Below are 21,919 nucleotides of genomic sequence, written 5' to 3'. Positions count from 1 at the left end.
GCCAGTGTTTTCATTTTGGACCTTGATAGAGGTATGAAGCTGAAGCTGAAGATGAAGTAAAACTAAGAAGAATTGGAAATACTGTGAAGAGCACAGTTAAAATTCCTAACACAGATACAAATGGGCTGCTTAAAACCAACAAGATAAATCTAGTAAATACAAGAACAAAACTCTACTTTTAGTAGGAAGAAATATCACAAATACATGAAAGAAAAAAAAAATGCTTCAGTAAGGCAGAACAGTGTCTGAGGGTATAACGTATCATGAATTCCATATAAATGAACAGTATGATGTGGTTTCAAAGGAGGCAAATCTAACTCTTTCCTAAATTAACAGAGACATTTTATAAGGAGGCTGGTATTTCATCTGTATTCACTGCTATTAAGATCTCAGCTAGAATTTCGTATCCCTCTTTTGAGCACATCTGCTTTAAGAATGGTATAGAACAGTGAAAGAAAGTGAAGTTGTGAATAACAAGAATGGCCTGTGAAAAAAAGAAAAAAAAGATAATAAAATAATTAGGCTTGATTGCTCAAAAATAGAAATGATTCTAGGAGACATAAGAGCTGCCAGCCAATCTGTGTAGGACCATTCTGGAGAAATTCAATCTATTGCTATAGGAAAGGGTAGTAAGAGAGCTAATACATTTTCTGATTTGAATCTTAGGAAAAATTTTCATCTGGCTACAAAAATATTGAAATAGTGGGAAAATAGAATTTGGAAAGCTATCTAATTTCCTTACCTAAATATTTGAGCAATCTTTTTTTTAGGAACTGCATAAAGGGCTGAATTAGGCTCAAAGGGTTTTGCATCCTACCTTAAAGGGTATTTCAATTGTAGAGGATGCAGTTTTTAAGAAGCATGATTTGAATTTAAAGATGTAGTGGAAGCTACAGTGACTAGCTTATGAGTTTGAATTAGAGTTGGAAAGCCAATTTCATTCAGAATTATTAAAAAGGTGTTAACAGCGAGAGTTTGTGGCAGAGAGGAAAAATTAAATTATAATTGGGATCAGCTAAAGATAATAGCTGAATATCCTCAGCATTATGATGACAAAGTCCAGGATCTTTAGAACAAAGATTGTAGGAATAGCACAACCTGTACAAAATGTTAAATGCAGGGTTTCAAAACTGCTATAAACCACTTCACTGATAAAGACTGAGTAGATCCACTATAGATCACACATCTATCTGCAGATTTTGAGTCAAAACATGAAAATACCCAAACAATGCACAACGTAGCACTCTAATGCATTTTAGCTGGCAGTGCAATGAATACATCTGATAAATGCACTGAAATCATTAAACTTGAAACAATAAATTTGACAGTATATTATTTGAAATAAACAGGAAACCACAAACCATCACAGCTGAATTTCAGAATATGAACAACTAGTTTGCAATCTAATCAAGTAACTTGATTTCTACTGTAATAGAAACCTAACTCATTTCTTTGTTCATAGCTTCCCTGTTATCTTGCAAAACTCAAACAGGTTTATGCAGGTGTGGAAAACAGTGCAAGTGACATTCAGGGCTTCATCACTTTCTTCTTTAAAATGGAATAAGAAAATCTCAGACCTTAGTAACTTCTGAACACTGGGGCAATTTCAGATCTGGCAAAACCACAGAAGTCTCAAAAGCTTTGAGAGGGCTTCCTGTTATAGAAACCACTTGAGAAACATCTTTGTAAGAGCTAATAGTTCAAGAAAGGCTTCTCTGAGCTTACATTTTCTTAACTACAAAGGCAAATTGTCCTCATGCTATTGTAATTCAAGAACTATATAAAAATATTCAGTATAATGCTTAAGTTTTATTCCCTATTGTGGCTAAGAAAACAATAAAGCTATATGTTGGTGCTTATGCATATATATGTAAGTATGTATATGTAAGTATTTCTGTGTCAATACACAGATTTATTGATTTAAGATTTTTATTTTTTTCCTTTTAAGTGATAAAACCCAGGAGAAAAACAGCAGAAACTATGGTCTTTTCTTTCTTCCACTCCCTTTATATGCAGTAACACATATTTCTGTTCTGCCATAGTAGTTCTAGGTAATGCTCTTCTATATGGAAAACATGAGGAAGAATGCTGATTTCTAAGAATTTTATCTTGTGTTGTGAGCACAAGTAAAGAGGGTGTTTGCGCAGGATATTTACTTTTATTTTTGTTGATGTGAAGTTAAGTAGAAGTAAATTTATTACACAGGTCCAGAGAAGGTTACAAGGGGAATGTTTATCTCTTCCATTTACCTCTGACATATATATATGTACTTATCTAACCCTTTCTTACTAAATTTTTTAAATATTTCCTTGGGTGTGTATGGTATTTGTATGCCGTGAAACTGAAGCAGTAGCCATAGAAAAGAACATCTGGCCCTCTTCAGAAGCAGTATTTTTCTCAAAATTGTATGTAATATCCAATAATGACTCTGTCTAGTGAAAGGCTAAGTGAGCACTGATTAGGAGCTGTGTATATTTTAGATTAATTATGTCTTGTGGGCAGTGTAGCATATGCTTCAATATACAGAAGGCTAAATTTAAGGATACATAAATTGCCTCTTAAGAGCAAATCAAAGTCACAATGACAAAGTGATCTTAATCCCATCTGCTGTCAGGAAAAAGCCAAACATAAACCAACCAAAATTTAGAGGTCCCCCTGGTGACTTACCACTGGACTTCATGATCTTGAAGGTCTTTTCCAACCTACATGATTCTTTTATGATTCTATAATTTCTTGCTTTCTTACATTACAGTTGTATACTGTAACCAGGTAGTTTGTAGGCAGTGTAACTACAGATACTACTGAGTTTCTTTGACCTTAGTTAAGTTTTCAAGTTATTAAGATTATCTGATATTGGGTATTGTTTGATTTATTGTTTCTCTTCCTTCATTGTTCTCTTTTTTACCTTTTTCCTTTTAATACAGAAAAAGATATATAATGACCTATTCCAGTGATCTGCAATCTCATAGCCATTTTATTTAATTTATCCAATTTTCTCCTTCTGTTTTTCCATGCACAGAAAGTACTCCTTCCTGAAAAATTCCCAAGGGTACACTGAACTTCATGTCTACATCCATTCTGATGGAAACATTACAGGCAAACAGTATTGAATAGCTAACCAGTAGCTTATAAATATATGAACAAATCAATAGAAAATATCTTGTATCATTACAGACCATGAAGTTATTTCCTTATTTCTTCAGTTAAGGACTAACATGACTTCACATTTAACGGCAGTCTTCATTTTAAAATGAAGTAGAGAGTTCTTGTAAAAACAATTCCAAATGTTCCCTTCTCCCCAAGTTAGCTACATTTACCTCCCTCTGAAACCTGTGTTTGTGATATGACTGATTTAATCAGAAGTAATGCTTGTTGCATTCCTGAAGAATCTCATACGAGACTTCAAAGGTTGATGCACGTGTTTATTATACTGACTGCAAATGAATTAGAGAAGCCTGTGCTAATACCTGTGTTTATTTATAGCCTGGAGATTATTATTAAAGTATCTCAACCAATTAGCCCCACTGTCACTGAGAGACATATGTGAAAGAATGATTGAAGTTAGAGTTTGACACATGCACTCAGCTCCTACAGCAATTTGTGCAGAAGAGAAAGGGGATTGTGATGATGTGATGACCCTGGGAGGTTGGTTCCTCACAAATTGGGAAGCAGAAGGAGAATGTGTGGTGAAGAGTATTAGTGTCTCTGCTCTGTAGCTTGAAATGTGTAGCTCGTCACACAGTAGATTCTCTTGTGATCTTAAGGGCCTGTGATAGTGATGGACCTCTGCTGGCCTTTCAGTATTGACTGATGACATGTAAAGGGATGAAATAGAGAGAAACACACAAGAAACAGGAGGACTCAACTACAGTTGCATAAATAATCTACATTCAGTGCATAAGGATAGAAACCCAAAGCTACGACTTCTCTATTGGCCCAAGAAATGCCTTTCTTTAAGTCCAATCAGTGACATGTTTAGGAAGAAGAGGAGACTGCAGTCTGGATCAGTCCACTTTTCTTTCAAAAATTAAAATTTGTCAGCTCACAATTACTGCCCTTTGTAATAGTATTGATCACCCATACTTAGTCAGTCCAGAGCTGGCTCTCTCCCTTCACCTCTTTACAGTTCCAGCATGGAGACCTGCTTCATCCTATGCAACCCTCAGAGATGACTGAGGTACTTAAAAAAGGAACAATGAGAGGCCTTTTAAAAAGTCTTTCAGCTGGATAGAATAAATGTTAGAGCAATTTTTCCTCTGATTCCCAAATGATTAAATCTATGATCATTTCAGAACTGAAGCAGAAGAGAGTTATGCCTTGTAGCCCAGTAAATACAGGTTTTGCCATAACCAGTGAAAGGCTGTTTGGACTCATGGGACAGAGAAGGCCACCAGGATGTTTTTTTTAGCAATTGTTTAATAATGACCAGGTGACTCTTGTCTCACTTTTGTGTGAAGTTCTGTAAACAATATGAATGATAAAGGTCTGGGAAACTTTGGTTGGACTAGATGATCTTCCATCTCTCATGATCCTTTGATTCTATGACTATGTAGTCAACTAGTGATAAAGTGTCTGGAATGTGTAAATCAAAATTTTGAAGTTGTTTCCTACTGATGATGTAACCTCTGCCTGCCCTATTCCTCAGGGCTCTGAATGGATCCTTAAGATTCAAATGGATTTGGTTTTAATGCATCAACCTTGTCTGGGCCCCAGGATGTAGAGAATGCAAAAAAAAGTTCAGTAGAAGAGACTTGGTAATCATGCTGGATATGACTAGACCTCTTTCACAGAGTGTGTCCTATGACATATGATTGCAGAACATAAAGGTGCTTGCTGGGCTGCTTCCCTTTGCACATCTCAAAAGCTGCCTGAACCTAGATACAGAGATAAGGCATTTTCTGTGTCCTTAGGGCACCTTCTTGGAATCCCTGCAGGACACAGGCACTAGCTTTCTGAAACCTTCATCAGGTGAATGGAAGAAAGCATTTACTGGGCCATTATGAGATTAAACAACCAGGGAAGGATCCCAGAGTTAGGAAAGTGAAACAATGCCAACATCTGAAGAGGTTTTTTGCTTGCTGGCATTAAGCCAATATGTTGTACTCAAAACAAATGTGCTTGGGTTTGAATTTGCTTACTCCATGCTGTAATCACTAGACAGAAAGGAGCATTTCGACAGTGTTGATCTTATTAATGTCTTTTTTTATTTAAGTAACAGAATACCTTTCCGTAAACAGTCCTACTTTGTGTTTCATTGCACTAGCAGCTCTCTCAGGACCCAGAGACCTGCACGCAGAAGTCTTGTTGCAGTCCTTCTCTGCCAAATCACCCTTTGTACTTACCCTGACATGAGGACTGGATATTGCAGCAGTCTTTCAGCTAACAGATGGACTTGTAATGCTTGGTGGGTGGTATTACCCTGCAGACAGAGACCAAATACCTGAACATCACAAACTGCTGTCCATGGCAGACATCTTGGCAAATTTATACTCTCAAAAATTTTCCGTAAAGAAATTTCTCTGTTTCTCCAAGAAATCAACCCAAATTTGTCAGGTATCTGGCAAATGCCCTGTAAAAGCACAGGTATTCTTAATTTTCACACAGTCCTCTGGTCCCAGTCTCACTTTTTCACACTACACTGAAATATGTAGCCTTTCTAGAAAACTGCAAGGTTTGATACCTGATTTCTCATCTGGTATCAAGTGTCCATGTTTCTATAATGATATGTTCAATTAAAATAATACTTCACAGGTAGTGGTAGTGCTTCTTATGACCTCTGTATAATAATATTCTTAAGCAATATAACAGGATTTTACTGATTTATACTTAATGTGATGACTAATTTTATATGGGAAGATATTATAGTATCATAGAATCATTTAGGTTGGAAAAAGCTCTTAAGATCATCGAGTCCAACCATTAACCTAACACATCCATCATCACCAATACTACTTTCTCCTTCTTGAACCTAAGTCAGTCTAACCTTGGAATAGCACCAAAAGCACGATGCTGATATTATTTTGAAAATAGCCAATTATGGATAATAGATACCATATATATATTCTATTTATTTTATATATATATATTTTAGTCCATGTGAGAGAAGCAAGTTTTTTACTATAGCAGATCTGACAGTCTCAGCAGAGTGTTACATGAAGTCTCTCATTTAAGTACCAGCAGACAGAAACTATATAAAACTTCTTATTTCAAGTACTAGAAGACAAGAGGATTTTTTTTCAAGTTTGCAGGAGGGCATTTTAGACTTGACACTAAAATATGTTATTTGGTTGTATCATGTCATGTTCATATTTTATTGTTACAAGAATTGGTAAACCTGTGCTATAGCATAATAAGTTTCTGGAAGGTAAGTTTTTAATAAATGTCCTGTACACCCTTTTAGGACATTACTTGGTACAAGAGTTTTAAAAACCCTTTAGCTCTTCCTTCCTTTGTCCCATACCTCTCCATTTTATTGTCTTGTAGAGTTCTGGTTAAGGTCTACGAGAAACTGAATTCTATCTGCACTGCACCCTGAAGTACATACAAATTTAATTTCTTTGAGAATTATTTTCAGGGCAGAGTTCATTCTGGTTTTCATATGTTGTTGTCAGATTGATAGCTATGGAAGGAGACCAGCTTCCTGGTCTCCTCCATATAATGGAATAATGATCTGCATTTGGCTGGACAAAAGCAAGCACTTTCCCTGTGCAGAGATAACCTCACAGCTGCTTGCCCTCTGAACAGATATTGCTGAGGAGTTCTTTTGTTTTCTTTTACTTGGGTTCTTTTTGGCTTAATCGATGGATCTTTGTCTGGATACAGTTCTGTTTGATTTAATGTTGAAAACTTGGATGCAAGAGTCAAGAAAATTTCCTGTAGCAGTTTCCTATAAACAGACAGTGAAAGTCTGAGTAGAAAACCTTTTACTCTGTTGACAATCCAGCCAGTTGTGTCTCACAAGAGCTATTAGAGGCATCCTCTTGCTAGTCTGAAAAGCCTTTACATAATGGGGTGGAAAACCGCTTTGCGAAAGGGCACAAATACCTCTTCACAGAATTCTGAAAATAGCAACCTTTCTTCCTCATCTGCAGCACAGTAGGAGCAAGCTCAGCAATTACACTGATGACTAAAGTGCTGATAAAACAGCACAACTCACCCTAAGGAGTCTTGTAAATAAAGATCTCCAAGGCTGTCCCAGTCCTGTGTGGGGTAGCTACAGTAACAGTCCCAGATCTGCCAGCAGAATGCAACACCCTCATGTCAGAGAAAACCCCTGTATCTACCATACAGCCTATTTTCCTACTGTGTTATCCCTAACTTAGAAAGGGAAGAATGGGTGTGCTTTGAAATGTTACTGAGGAAAGAGCTGAATTGCCATTGGTAAGCCATCCTGACCATAGACTTTTATTTCAGTCACTTGAGTCATTCCTGGCTAGGTTTTCCAAGTCTCAGTAAATACACTGGATGCTGGTACATGCTCCTATTGCTGCCTACACTCTTATCCATCTGTTATCATGGCACTATTCCTACTTAGAAGTTGGTCAGACTATTACACTAGATTACAGGTGCCAAGCAAGTGTGGGTTTAGGCAGTTACAAAAGCTCTTCTGCAGGCTCTCTCTGCTCTGACGTAGGATTGCCACATCGATGCCACATGCTTCCTCACCTCATGACACCTGTTGATGCTGAAATGCCAGAAAAAAACCTGTGTAAGTACAAAATGGACTTCTCTGTTGCTTGTATATGTTGACAAATTTTATTGCCAGTGCTTAACAGATATGTTTCATGAGATCACATCCTTTTCCAAATACGGAATCATCTCGATGTTGTTTTTAAAATGGTTTTATGATTTATAATGTCAGCGAGTAAGTCTATTGGTACAAGAACCTTTGTATTAATCCTAAGTCACCAAACCTTAGGAGCTATCTTGAGACAAGGTACCTCAAGGAGCTTGTTAATTAAGTCTTTTTGCTACACATCAACAGCATTCAATTGTTAGATTACAATTTCCTCACAGAACAATGTTTTTGATGCCGTATACTATATTTCTCATATTTAATTTTATTTTTTTTTTACTTGGCCAATTCCTTTACTTGATCAATTGATTGGTAAAGTAGTAAATTATTTTAGAATAAGTTCTAAAATGTGCTCAGATGTGATTGAATATGAGTTGGATTGTAGCAGCTTGACAAACTACAGGTCAGCTTAGCTGTGGTAGCTATCCATATACTCAAATACCTACCCTACTCATCAAATGCACCCTCAGTAAGTTCACAGGCAACACCAAATTGGGCAGGGGTGTTGATCTGCTGGAGGGTAGGAAGGCTCTACAGAGGGATCTGGGCAATCTGAATCACTAGTATGCGATTCAGCAAGGTGAAGTGCCAGGTCCTGCCCTTTGATGACCACCTCCCCATTCAATGCTCCAGGCTTCAGGATGAGTGGCTGGAAAGCAGCCTGGTGGAAAAAAACCTGGGAGCACTGGCTGACATCTGAACAGGAGTCAGCATGTACCCAGGTGGCCAGGAAGGCCAGTGGCATCCTGGTCTGTATGAGCAGTAGCATGGCTAGCAGGACCAGGGCAGTGATTGTCCCTCTGTACACTGGCCATGCCAAATTCTGTGTTTAGTTCTGGGCCCCTCACTTCAAGAAAGACATCGAGCTACCTGGAGCACATCCAGAGATGGGCAACAGAGCTGATAAAGGGACTAGAGCACAAGTCATGAGGGGCAGCTGAGGGAACTGGAGTTGTTTAGCCTGGAGAAGAGAAGGCTCAGGGGAACCTCTACAACTCTCTACAACTACCTGACAGAAGGTTGTAACCAGGTGGGGGTTGGTCTCTTCTCACAAGTAACGAGAGATAGAATGGTGGGAAACAGTCTCAAGTTGCACCAGGGTATACTTAAATAAGATGTTAGGAAAAATACCTTCACCAAAATGGTGATCGTGCATTGGAACAGGCTGCCCAGGAAAGTGTTGGAGTTACCATCCCTGCAGATATTTAAAAGATGTGTAGATGTGGCATTTGAGGACATGGTTTAGTGGTGGACTTGGGAGTGCTAATTAGTGGTTGGACTCAATGACCCTGGAGATCTTTTCCAACCTGAAAAATTCTATGATTCTATATTGAATCTCCATTGTTAAATGACTGCAAATAAATTAGTATGGCATTTTAATGAGTTAGCTCATGTCATCATAGAAGCATTAACTGATAAAAAAGATAACATTAATTGTTACAAATGTGACCTAAAATATGAGTGTACTGCATTTTTTAGGATTCAATCAGAATGGAAATGAAGATTTAGTCATGTGGTGTGACTACACTGAAAGCCAAACTGCAGTAACTTGATTGCTCATAATGCTGTTCTCAGCTAATCCTTATTTTGTACTAAAATGTATTAGACTAAACATTGGTAGAAGTAGTGTAATCTCAATGAACTATTGTGTTTTAATTTGTAATGGAATGGGCTGAAAGTGCACATGCTGGTACTTGCACAAGCTTATCTAATTAGAGCTTGTTCGTTAAGCACCATATCGTGATTGTGTTCACTGATGTGTGTGAATCCTTGCATATAAATACTTGTAGGAGTTTTCTTCTATAACTCAGGATGTTTCTAACAAATTTTTCACTACTTCTTAATAAACAGAAATTGAAGCAGAAATGTAACTACTTTTTACACCATATAATAATATGACCTGTGAGATTGCATTTTAGATCTGCCATATATTTTCTGTCATCATTCGAAGGATCATTGTTGGATTCTGTTTATTCTTATTTTAAATTATATTTGAATCTTTTAGCATTTTTTTTTAAAATATCTTAAAACTAGTTTGAACTCACAGGTTGTACTATACTGGGTGCACATTTTTATTACAAAGCTCAATGAAGAAATGGCAGGAACTTAAGATCAAATTTTGAGTTTTCCCTTTCTCTTCCTGAGGCTCACTGTGGCTTTTGAGACTGAGTGGGAATCAGATAGAGATTACTATCTCTAAATTTAGTTGCCTACAAGTAGGTATGCAGCCTCCTATTACAGTAAGTGAGGATCCAGTCAGACCACCTACTGAGCCTAGAGAAGGAGTTAGGTGGCTTAGAGAGGTGCCACTAAGAATCTATTTTAGTGTGAGCTCTTTATAACGTGAAATCAGAACTCTAGACTAGGATCCAGGTGACTAAACATAAGTAGCTGATACCATTTCAGTCGTGTTGGAGTATCATTCTTTGCTTGTTCCTGGCAATCCAGAAGGCACAGGCCTCCTGTAGATACTGGTTCATGTCTTCCAGCTCCTTTTGGAGTGATTGTGTATTCTTTTAAGTGAAAAGACTTCCCAGTAGAACGTGGTGTCTTGCACTCTTATGTTTGTGGATTTTCACATTCTGGTAATATGAAGAAATTACACTGTCATTATTTATTTCAAAGCATTTTCCCTGAAAAGAATCACTCGCATAAAGCTGTTTCTTTACATGAACATACACATTTCCCATCCCCCTACAGCATCTTGTCAGTTAATCTCTGGGCACCACAAAAATATTCCCTAAGTGTCCTGTTGGTTGACAGTTTCTATCAGCGTTAAGTAATCGTGTCTTTGCACACTGGCTGTCACTTCAGACACATAAGATTAATCGGTGTCTTTCGTAACACCCTTCTGGAAATGGAAATTCTTAGTGCACTTATCTTTTCCTCTTGCTATTTTCTTCCTCTTTCTTTCTGTGCATGTCAGTGAGAGAGAGGCTGTCTAAAAACTTTCATGGAAATGTTGCTGAATTAAATTAAATGCTTAAATAAACATCAAATAAGTTCTCTAGAGTGGAAGTGAGTTAATATTTTCTGAATACTGGTTAACAAGAAAGTAAGACTGTAGTTGGGCAGTAATTATGAAACTACTCCATAGGAACAAAAAGATTTTAAATTTTAGACATGACAGAAATGTTAGAGAAATGTTCATTCGGAACTCGGCAAGAAGTCTTTACTACCCTAATCTCTTGACTATTACAAAATATTCCACGTCAGAAATTCTGCAACTCCTTGAGACTGTTTCATATTTAATCTCTACCTGATTCAAGGAAAGGTCGATTCTTCAAATTTCTGTAAATTCTGGAGTGGATTACTTAAATTATTTCTTTTTATTTCAGTATTATAGTTTTTCTATATAATTAACGTTGTAAAATGAATTCAAAAATTATATTTATATTAAAAAATATAAAGTAGCTCTTAAATATCTAAGTCTGTGTTAATATGTAAGCTTTTTTGACCTTTTAGAGCAAGTGCTCACAGAATTATTTATTGAAAATGAAAGGTACAGAGAATTTGTCTCTTTCAAACCATAGGAACTAGAGATATGTTAATCATACCCCTTGTTTTACCCATTTAGTATAGTGTTCATGTCAGTGAGTAAACATTTTATGATATAATACTTAAATTATTCAGGTAGGACCATGTCATAGAGTGTATCAAGCAATGTGTATCTCCATGAAAAGGGCAGTGATTCCAGTCCTGGTGAACCTCAAAGAAACCTTAGATTTGATTTACCTCCTGCAGAAGTGAACAAGGAGAAATTTCCATAGTCTGAAGTGATTTCCTCTGATCTTATCTCAATAGCAAGAAAAATGTATGAATTACTCTTTCAACCTTCATTAAAAGCATTTAAGCAGATGGCTAAAACGAGGAAATCCTGCTTCTGTCAAACACTTTCTATAGGAGTAGGAAAAGGCAAAAACCTTAACTTGTCTGAGTGATAACAAAGGAGATGCTAAACATTAATCTCTCCCTAGAATCCAGTCAGTTCTTTGGAGTGTTTCCTATTGAAGCTAAAGGTTCTGTTCCCATTTCTTGGAACAGAATTACTGGGAATTACTGCATTTTGTGGCATGTCAGACATAAAAATCTCAGTACACTCTATCAATAAGGCACTAGGCACTGTACCTTCTATTGGTACAGATGCACCTTTGAATATGAATGCTGTGAGTGCTACTGTATTCTGCAGTTTTTGTGCTATAAGAATATACTAGTTTAGCTCCATTTGTAATGGGCTTTGTACCTTCATATTGTCAGTTTCAGACATTAAAAAGGCAAATACGCAGATTTTTTCAGTGTTTATTGTTCTATACAGAAAAAATAGTGGTATACTCCAGAAGTATCCCCTTGTAGGTATAACCTACAAGGGAACTAGATGATGTAGAATAATAAATTTGACCATTTTTATTATAGTTTTGAACTCATTTTTAAAATGTACCTATGACCATATTTACATCTTCTTTAAAATCACATGAAACACAAACTGATGCCTGTGTGTCTCTGACTATGCTTGTAAAGCTGATTTGAATTTTATCTTAAGTCAAAGTCAATTCTGTGAAAAGAAATACGTGGTTGATTCTCTGAACTTCGGTGACTTATGGACTTCTCAGTGAACTTCATTTCAATGAGCCATGTCTAACCTGACAAACCAGCATGTTCTCAAAAAGGCTGCCATCCTAGAAAAATTAATAAAAAGGATAATAAAATAAAACTTTTGTCTTCAGAAGTGACTATTATTATTCTGAAATGTTATTAATTGCTTTCTGTTGTATGGGATTATTTGAAAATTGTAGTAATCACCAAACTATGCTCTTTTAAGAGTGAATCTGTAATGCAAATCATCTATCCTATGCTGGTTTACAGCTTATCATTAATTTGAGGCAAATTAAACATGAGCAAATTCATTTATAGTGTTCATTCAGAAGTAAAATCTATTCTTTAATTAGAAGGGAGAATCTGTCTGGTTTTGTTTTCAGCTACAGTGCTAAAGATGATCAGAGGAAACAATTTCCTTCAATCTGTTTTAAAACAATTTCCTTCAATCTGTTTTAAAACATAGATTTTTCCTGAACACATTGAAATAGTTAATGAAATAATTACAAAAAGAAAGTCTTAGTGGTGTATTGCAATATTGTTGTTGCCCAACATAGTGGATATAATAAGACCATAAGCAATATATACTGTTAGTAATCTGAGTTGTGGAACAAGCACTAGCCTGAAACCAAAATCCAGATCAGTTTGTGGTCATGGTTGTAACAATGGCTTGCAAAATACTCCCAACAGCCAGTCTGGATGGAGTTATTCTGGTTTTGACTGAACAGAATTTAGGGGAAAAGGATAGTAAAGCCATACAGACAGGAGCTCTGCTGTGCCACTTGAACTCAGCTTTAGGGAACAAACCTTGACCCATTTGTTTTAAGATGTGACCATGGAGACCTACCCGTAAGACAGAATGATGGTAAAAAACATGACTTGTACCTCGAGATGAAATGGTGTAATGGCACAGCAGGTGGCAGATCTAACATCTAATTTTCTTCATTAAAGTGTTTTAGGACTGTGTTGTATCTAATTTTAAGACAGATAAATAAGGCAGTGACTTGCTTTCGTGCTATATATGATTCCCTCATAAACTGTAAAGTTAGTTTAGGGTAAGTAGCTCAGATATATTGGTAGGTGTTTCAAGTCTGGTGAGATTAATGTCCCAGTGACATCTGCTCTGACTCTTTTAGCTGAGATGGTGTTTGTACATTTGAAGAGGGGAGATAGATTTACAGTTCTGTGGTTCTTTGTTCTTTTTTGTATTTTCCAGAAGAGAGCTTTCAAAAGTTGTCTTTCTAGCACTTTCACATTAATTTTTTCTGTCATCTTTTTTATTCAATACTAAACTAAGATCTGCCAAATTAACTGTTAAGATTACGGTGAGTTCAGGTGTTAAATTAGAATATTTCATTTTTATATCAAGGTTGGATGGGTTTTGTAGTGACTACAGACCTAGAAGATTAAAATTTGCAGGTAACATGCATATCTACACTCAAAACATTTAAAATATTCTCTTCAGCCACTGTGTGCTGAACAGATCACAGGTTCTGCATAGGAAACAATGCAGATACATTCTGTATCTTAAATACATAATTCTGTATCTTAATTTTAAGTCATCTGTTTATGATGAACTTCAACAGACCTACCTTAAATCACAATGATTCTCTAACAGTTCAGAGGTGTTTCATGGGAAACACATAACTTGAAGATACCTGTCAGATTTAGCGGAATTTTCTTTTCCATTGGCAATTACTGATGTGAATTGGAGCACATTAACCGTTTTTGAATGTTACAACAGTCACCACTGTGCATCTGTTCTAGATGTGTATCATGTAAATCAGCAAATGCTCTTTACCACCTCAAGACTGGAGAGTGTTTATAATCTAGAGATCTTTTTGTGGGTAAATAAAAATTGTATTAAAATATTTTTGGAGAGCTAACTGGAGTTTGTCCGAGTTTTTTCTTTAACCCTGTTATTTAGAATGGCCACGCGCTCCCTAAGTCAAATTAGTAAAAGGCCTTAGTAAGAGTTGTATTCATTGATGAGAAATGATCTATACATTCTTATCTGACACTTTTCTGGAATACCATGGAAAACAGGAGTTTATAATATTTGGGAATATTTCTACCAAAATATAAAATTGGTTTTCCTGAAAATTAATGTGAGCATGGAAGAAGAGGAAATACAGAAGCTAGACCAGAGGTCAGTTTCTGGGCTTGTGTCTGGGTTCATTATATGGTCTAAAATAAACCATAACCTCTCCAATTACATTTTGATTATTCCACAGAATGCTGTAATGGTCCTTTTTTTTTTTTTTTTAATGAGCATTGTGAATTAAACTGTGAGCAGGACTCTGACATCGTGAAATGAACAAACTGTCTTAATGCAGCACATCACTATCCCTCTAGGACAGGAGAAAGAATGGTGAAGTCTGAAGAAGGAATGGTATTTTAGAAAACATAAATCAGGTCCACAGGAACTGAATGTAACTTATAATAAATAGCCTAGGTCAGATAGAAAGACTAAAGAAGAGAGAGATAAATATTATTTATTTTCAACTCATCTGTTGTGGCACCAGATTCTCTTTTTTGTGTTTTTCATCTGAACTCTGTAGATTAGCCTCATGTTTACTTATATTTGACATGACTTTAGCATAAATTGGCAAAGGTTTTACTGATGACACTTGTAAATCTTACCAGGTAAAAGTTACTGTTAAAAGTAACATTAAAGTTACTGCTTATCTGCCTGGTGGATCTGTGCACAGAGTGATAAACTGTCAGCCATGAATGCTGATATAACTTATTCTTGTAACAATGACTGTAAAAGGGGTAGAAAATGGCAAATTTATAATACCTTCTTGTCACATAGATTGTAATGAGACCAGCAAATATAAAAAAACTTTTTTTTTCTGGTGTAAATTGTCAAGCTGTAATGAGAACAGAAGATAGCACAGAAAATATACCAGTTCTCTGAGCTTCCTAAAACGCAGTCTCACTGTTGCCCTCAAATGGCATTTTCCAGGTTCCCTTGGTCTGCTTCATTCTACAGGTATTTTTTTTTTGCTTCCCTTAGCTGTCTCTTAGTGGCTCATTAAAAATATAATGCGGTCATGCAGTTTTTTCAGAAGAAGACATTTTAGAAATATTTTATGCCTTTCATCATTGTAAAGACAGTGTAGGATGATGACACTTTCCAGCTAAGCATGGAGAGGTTAAACCAAATAGAAGCAATCTGGGTTGGCTTGAGGAGGGTTGTGGGTGATTCTGGACAGCAAATATAAACTACATTCACATTTTTGAGTGAGATTTAAGAAAAGTAGCCTGAATTTGAAATACGGCATGATATTTAATATGACTTATAATTTCTAGAGCTTAATTTACATCTTTTATCTACTTATAGTCTTTTTATTTAGAATAGGTAGGAGATATTTTCTTATCTCCATAAATTCTGGAAACTCGATGAGCTTATTTCCTGATTGGTCACAGAAAGGACTCTATCAAGCACGCATGCTCTGGACAGTCCTGTTGACAAAATGTTTTCATTTTCTGACATCTTGGTTAAAACATATTCATATTAAGTTCTTAAAAAATTCTGTTTAAACTTCTGTGATTATGTGATCATTTTTCAACCTCTGCTTTGGCAGACAGAAAGCTTCGACAATAGATTCAAAAGGACATAATTTTCAAATCAAACTAGCAAACATACAACTTCCTAGACTTCATCTGGTTTTACAGGAAGCTCTAAAGGCAGTGTATTTTGCCATACTTACTACTGTTATATAACAGAAATTACTTATCAAAACATGATAGATAAATAAATAAATAAATAAAGCAGTACTCTTCCCCCTCCCCCTTTTTTTTTTTTTTTTTTTTTTTTTTTGAAAAGGATTTTTTTTGATGGAATAAGAGTAAAAGGTGTTCTTTGTAAACTTGGAGTCACCCAAGTCCTCTAGGTTTTATTGTGCTTCATCCTCTGGCAGTAGGGTTCCCAGTTTTTTCCAGCGATGCCTGTTTGTAGCATTCATCCTTTCAAGCCTTGCACTATGATGCAGTCTGTTTTCCTCAGCTTTTGTAATTATTGAGTTTACTGGTTTATTCAGCTTTTTGATAAACTCATAAGTCATTTTCTACTTTTATTTATGCATGTGCTTTGTTAAATCAGTTCATGAGGGTTGCTGATTTATTTCAGTGAATGCTTTTATATAAAACCAGACATAGCCAGGCTTAGTTCTTCTCTGTCTTCATGTGTTCAGCACAGTTTATTCTGCAATTACCTAGATAATTTTTTTTGGTCATAAAATACTCAATTTTGTTGCAGATATATCTTTGTTTTTCTACTGGCATGATAAACATCACCAATGAAATTCACTAATGATTATTGACAGCAATACATTTCCCATGAGTCCTTTCTAAGGAATGTTTTGGCAGTATTATACAATATACTTATTAAAAATATCAAGAAATTATTTCTGTAAGATGCAATGTCCCATGAAGATTTGCTGGGCAAATACTCTATTAGAAGGAGAGAACTGAAAAGAGCTGATAATCTCTGAGTGAGCTACAGTTTTACTATGATACATTAGAGTTGTAATGTACATTTTTAACTGCGGTGGAAAAGTAGCTAATGAATCATTACAGAATAGTTTTTTTTCTAATTGCCAATGTAGCATAATCAGGATGATTTAAGCAAAACATTGATAAATACCATGATAAAATTAATCTGTCATATTGGTTACATAGGTAAATGTTCAATCAACAATAAGATCTCCAACACAAACCCAAGAATGGTGAATTTTATGGGTCTAGGGAGGCATTTTGGGTATGGTTTAACTTCCCAAACACGATTATGGAATAATAGTCAATTGAAATAACTGTCATCACAAATTTATTTTTTTTTACAGATACCAGTGTAATTTAAACACTTTTCAGGTGGATTTTTTTTTTTTAGGTGGCTTACATGACACTAAATTTATACTACAAAATAACTGAAAATGCAGCAGTAAAAATTCGAGGTTTTTTTTAAAAAAAAGTCTGCTTAGTCGTTTTTGCAGAATAATTAGAATGGTTGTATCCAAGTACCATCTTTAAATAAAAAAGGTTGTTTCCGAAGGACTGGATTTATATTAAATTCAGATGATTGGAGGACATAATTTTAGCTGGTTTGATGTACAAAAAAATTCACTTCTGCACACTGGAAACTGCTTCCAGTTCTGCCCTTGAAGACAGATGTGAACTTTCCACTTCATTGCTTAGAGATGTTTTCTGAAGAGAGCTCCATAAATGGCTCATTTTACTAGCACACTGCATATTATTCTAGTGTCAAAGGTTTGGGAATTGATTACATGGACTATAATACAGATATGATAATTTCTGTTGTGTTTTAGGATGCAATGTGAATTCTCTGTGCCATACATCTGGAGTTATGATCTCTGTAATACACTCTTCATGCATTTATGTCTGCAACTCTCTATAACAGATGGTAACAAAGGCTCTTGCTGTCTGTGGTTATTTAAAATTTCTACCAAATTATAGTATAATTAATTTTTTTTTTATTCAGGCAGATACCTATTTTACCAAAGGATAGGTTTTTTAATTTTTTTGTCAAATTGGCTTACACGCTATACATGATTGAAGAAAAAAGTTAGAATATAAATGAGAATTCCTAATGTAAACTATGTAGTTACATAAAACTATAAGTTTCTATTCCAAAGATGGAATAGAATTTTCTTCTCTTTAGAAGAAAAAACAAACCAATAGACCAAACATTTAAAAATTATATACTGGTTTTATAAATGATGAATTAAGGTAAGAGTAAACTAACTGAGTTGTTCAGGTGCCACAAAGGCAAGAGCTAAACAATTATTTTGAATGTTTTTTACCAAAAGGCTGTTAGGTTGTATGTTTGTTTTTTTTTCTGGAAATTGTGATAATCTTTAAAAAATCAGAAGATTTAGAGATCATCGCAAAGTCCATTCCACAGGAGAGTTTTTTGTGGTACAATGTAGTTATTTCATTGCTTTCAGACTATTCATTGTAGGAATATCCTGGGGAGAGTGGAGAGGTTATAAATAGCAAAGAAAACTCTGTCTGTCTCTGAAGAAAAAAAAAAACCAACAATAAAAATAGATGTATCATTTTTCTCAGTATTTTTGCATAGAACAATGGAGGTGCTATCAGGGTAAGACTCTCAGTTTACTTTAACAACCGGAATTCCATTGGACAAGTTTGGGCTGTTATACTCTACAGAACCAAGATGAACACATTTTTTTCATTAACAAGCCTTTTCCAGAAAAAAAAAAGCATGATTTTGACTTTTCATCAAACCACTGAGAGCTATTGACTTCTTTGTCATTTTTATGTCCAGATGTTTGTTCTTGACTTAATGGAGAACCTACAATTAAATTAATTAGAAGCTGACTTTAGTATCACTCTTCCTGGATGATTACATCATATTGTGTTATCTATGATGCAAACAGGTTCTTTAGAAAAGTGTTTCAAGGGTTGAGCAAGTGCTTCAAGATTAATTAAGACTTGAAAATTGACTTTTAATGAGAAAATAAGATCAGTCTATTCTGAATAAAAGCAACACATTTGACAACATAAAACTTCAAATGAATGTTGCTCTTATTTGCAAGGTTTGGGGGGTTTTATGCCACTTTGAGATTTTTAATAGGGGATAAAAAGATGGAATTCAGTCTAAGGTTTGGAGAATTAAAATTTTGGTTGTTTTCTTGTGACAGATGTTAATAGTTTGGATGTAGAACTAAAGTAAGAGAACTATTTACTTCTGAAAGGACAGATGGGTTCTTATCAATGGAGAAGAAAAAGCAGCTAACCTTAGAACCCAGTAACATTTTATATTAGAAGTATTTTAAAATGTTTCTAAAACTTTTCTGCATTTTGCAATTTTTCTAAAAGTTTGCTAAGGACATTTTAGAATCAAATACCATTTGAAAACGTGGTTGAAGACAGACCATGCTTTCAAGATGAAAGATAACCTTCTGTGCAGTTTCTGCTGACATTGTAAGAATGACACAAATGTGATGTCAACCACAGGAATAAGGTTTGTCAAACCTGACTTGAGGTACAAAACTATTAAGTGTAAATACATAATGCATAACAATAATATTAATAATAATAATAACAACACAATGAATGGAAATAGAAAATGTGTGATTTCAAAGTAAGTAGAGCCATATTTATTATATTTTTAGCATTACCATTGTAGAGTTTTGTGTAGTTTAAAACAGAAGCTATTTTAATTTCAAAGTGACTGCAATATTTGTTGCGAAAAGGGTCTGTGAATATAATATCCATTTACAGTTCAGCTACATGGTGTAGGAAAGTGCTGAGCTTGTATCACATGAATTTTGGTCTTGCATTACTTCTTTAAAGTTTTATTATGATCCTTTAGAAAGACAAATATAATTAAAATTCATATTTTCACTAATTTTTTTGGTATTTTTTTGCCATCTAAGAGTCAACATGTAAAAAAATTTCTACAGAGGGAGTAATTATTGGAACTTTGAAGACAGAGAAATCCTTCCCCATAAATTTGCATTTCTTTCTAAGAAATGCTGAAAGGTTGAGAATAGAAAACTCTTGGTGAAACTAAATGGATTCTTGCATTAAAGGATCCAATCTTTTGAGAATAATGGCCCCTTCTGACCATAAGTATCTATTAATATATTGAGTGAGTTTATTTGGCTTCCTACAGTGAGCTACATGTATGTGTATGTGTGTGAACGTCTGTCTGTGTATCATTCATTTCTGTGTGTAAGATTATGGATTTGCCCTTGTCATGCAAAATTTAATATCTTACTTCAATTGTTTGAAGACGTGTGAGGGATCCCCTGTCTCTCATCAAGAGAAAATTCTGAATCATCTATATAAGTAATTGTGTAATTAGTATTAAAGTTGAGCTAATGTAGTTGCTTCAAGAGGATTCTTTTTCCTTCTGAAGACAGCAAAAGGTAGTGAAAGGGCAACTAAGGACTACAGGGAACTGCTTTTGCAGGCACTTCATTTTTTGCTATCTGTGTAGATTTTTTTCCCCACTTTATAATCACTAAAGTAGTTCTATCTGTGTTTTGAGACATGTGAAAAACTAAGTTTTACAAGAGTAAAGCAAAAAAAAGATTAAGTAATTAATACAGAATTCCAGGAGATTGGAAATGTTTGGTATTTTTATTTAGAAATAATTATGGATTTTTAATTAAAATTTATTCTGCCTTGAAGAAACAAATATTTTATCATAAAATACAGTTAATATTTTTAAAAACTCCATTTTGCAGATGGTATAGTTTGAGGTTTTACCCTGACTACAAAACCTGGTCATGAGGCAAGAGCATGTGTCTATTACTTGCATTGCTAGTCCATTGGGAAATGGAGTACTCCTACCATAGTTCAACTCAATATTTTGGGGCATTGCCCTTACGTACTTCCAAGTAGCTATGAAAGATTTATTACCACTAATGAGACAGGAAATATAAGTTCCTTCATTTCACTGGTCTTTTTTTGGGTTTTTTTTTTTTTTTTTTTTTACCCCTTAACGGTTAAAACCTGTCTTGTCCTCCTATCTTTAATATTTAAATTGAGATTTAGCAGTACACTGGTTTGGGGCAGACTTACATGAGTTTAGATTATTTGGTATTTTCTTTGCATAATTTTATGATGTCTCCTGAAAGTAAACTCAGGCTTATTATGCATGATTGCTGGAGTATATAGGATTTATTTGTGCTTTTCACTGCACCAAGAAAACATCTGTTTTAAGTCATACTATAGCATCACAGTATGTTATACTTTTAAACAGATTGCAAGCATGTTTCACTATGAAATATTGAGAAGAATTTTTAATGAATATTGGTCTGAAGTTTTCCAAGAAAAATGTTTTATTTTTAATTCTTTCTGTACATACTTGCTAAATTAGGGAAGTACGCAGCATGCTCCCCTTTTTTAGTTACAATGTTTGACAGGATTATCTTGCTGACTAAATGGCATATTCATTTTAAGACAACATTTCCAGTATTTCCTATTGTGTGGCTTCACAAGGGCAGAATTGTAGGCAGGAAACTGCAAGGTCAAAACAATGAGTAGGACATATAAAAAAGATTATTGTTACTTAAAATGTGTCACCACAGTCTTCCTGAGAGATAATCAGGATAAATCTCAAAGGAGGATGAAACCAAGAGACTAAAAAACTTGGGTTTCCCCTTTCACACCTGCACCTTGTGTCTCCCTTTGCTTTTCCCTAGACTTCGGATTGCATTACCTCAAAACTTGGGAATTTGCTCTTGTCAGTGAAAATGGCCACACCTAATGATAAAGTGTTATTCTGACCCATATGTTGCAAAAGCAGGCAGTGTTTTTGCAGGAGATGACAGGTGTGACTGTTTCTGTGCTCCTGTGCTCTACCATCTCTCCACGCTGCCCATGGCATGATCTTAAAGCAGGGAGGTCGGTAGGGTTCTCACTTCCTCCTTTAGGGTATTTAGGAGAGATGTCCATTGGGAAGAGCTCAAGAGGTTGCTGGAGGGTCTGTGGGCTTCTCATCATGTACCATATGGCACAAAGTCATGGCCATTC

The 21,919-nt window shown here is 35.2% G+C and overlaps 1 protein-coding gene across 10 annotated transcripts in view; it reads left to right on the top strand.

The window, feature by feature from the left end:
- PCLO (piccolo presynaptic cytomatrix protein) overlaps nt 1-21,919 on the top strand; it is a 339,234-nt gene that overhangs the window by 113,735 nt on the left and 203,580 nt on the right. The window lies entirely within an intron of this gene.

Source organism: Corapipo altera, unplaced genomic scaffold (genome assembly GCF_003945725.1).
Source record: "Corapipo altera isolate COAL_440 unplaced genomic scaffold, ASM394572v1 1b, whole genome shotgun sequence".
Taxonomy (NCBI): Eukaryota; Metazoa; Chordata; class Aves; order Passeriformes; family Pipridae; genus Corapipo; species Corapipo altera.
The sequence above is the reverse complement of the archived record's forward strand: the minus strand, read 5'-3'. Positions and strand labels throughout refer to the sequence as shown.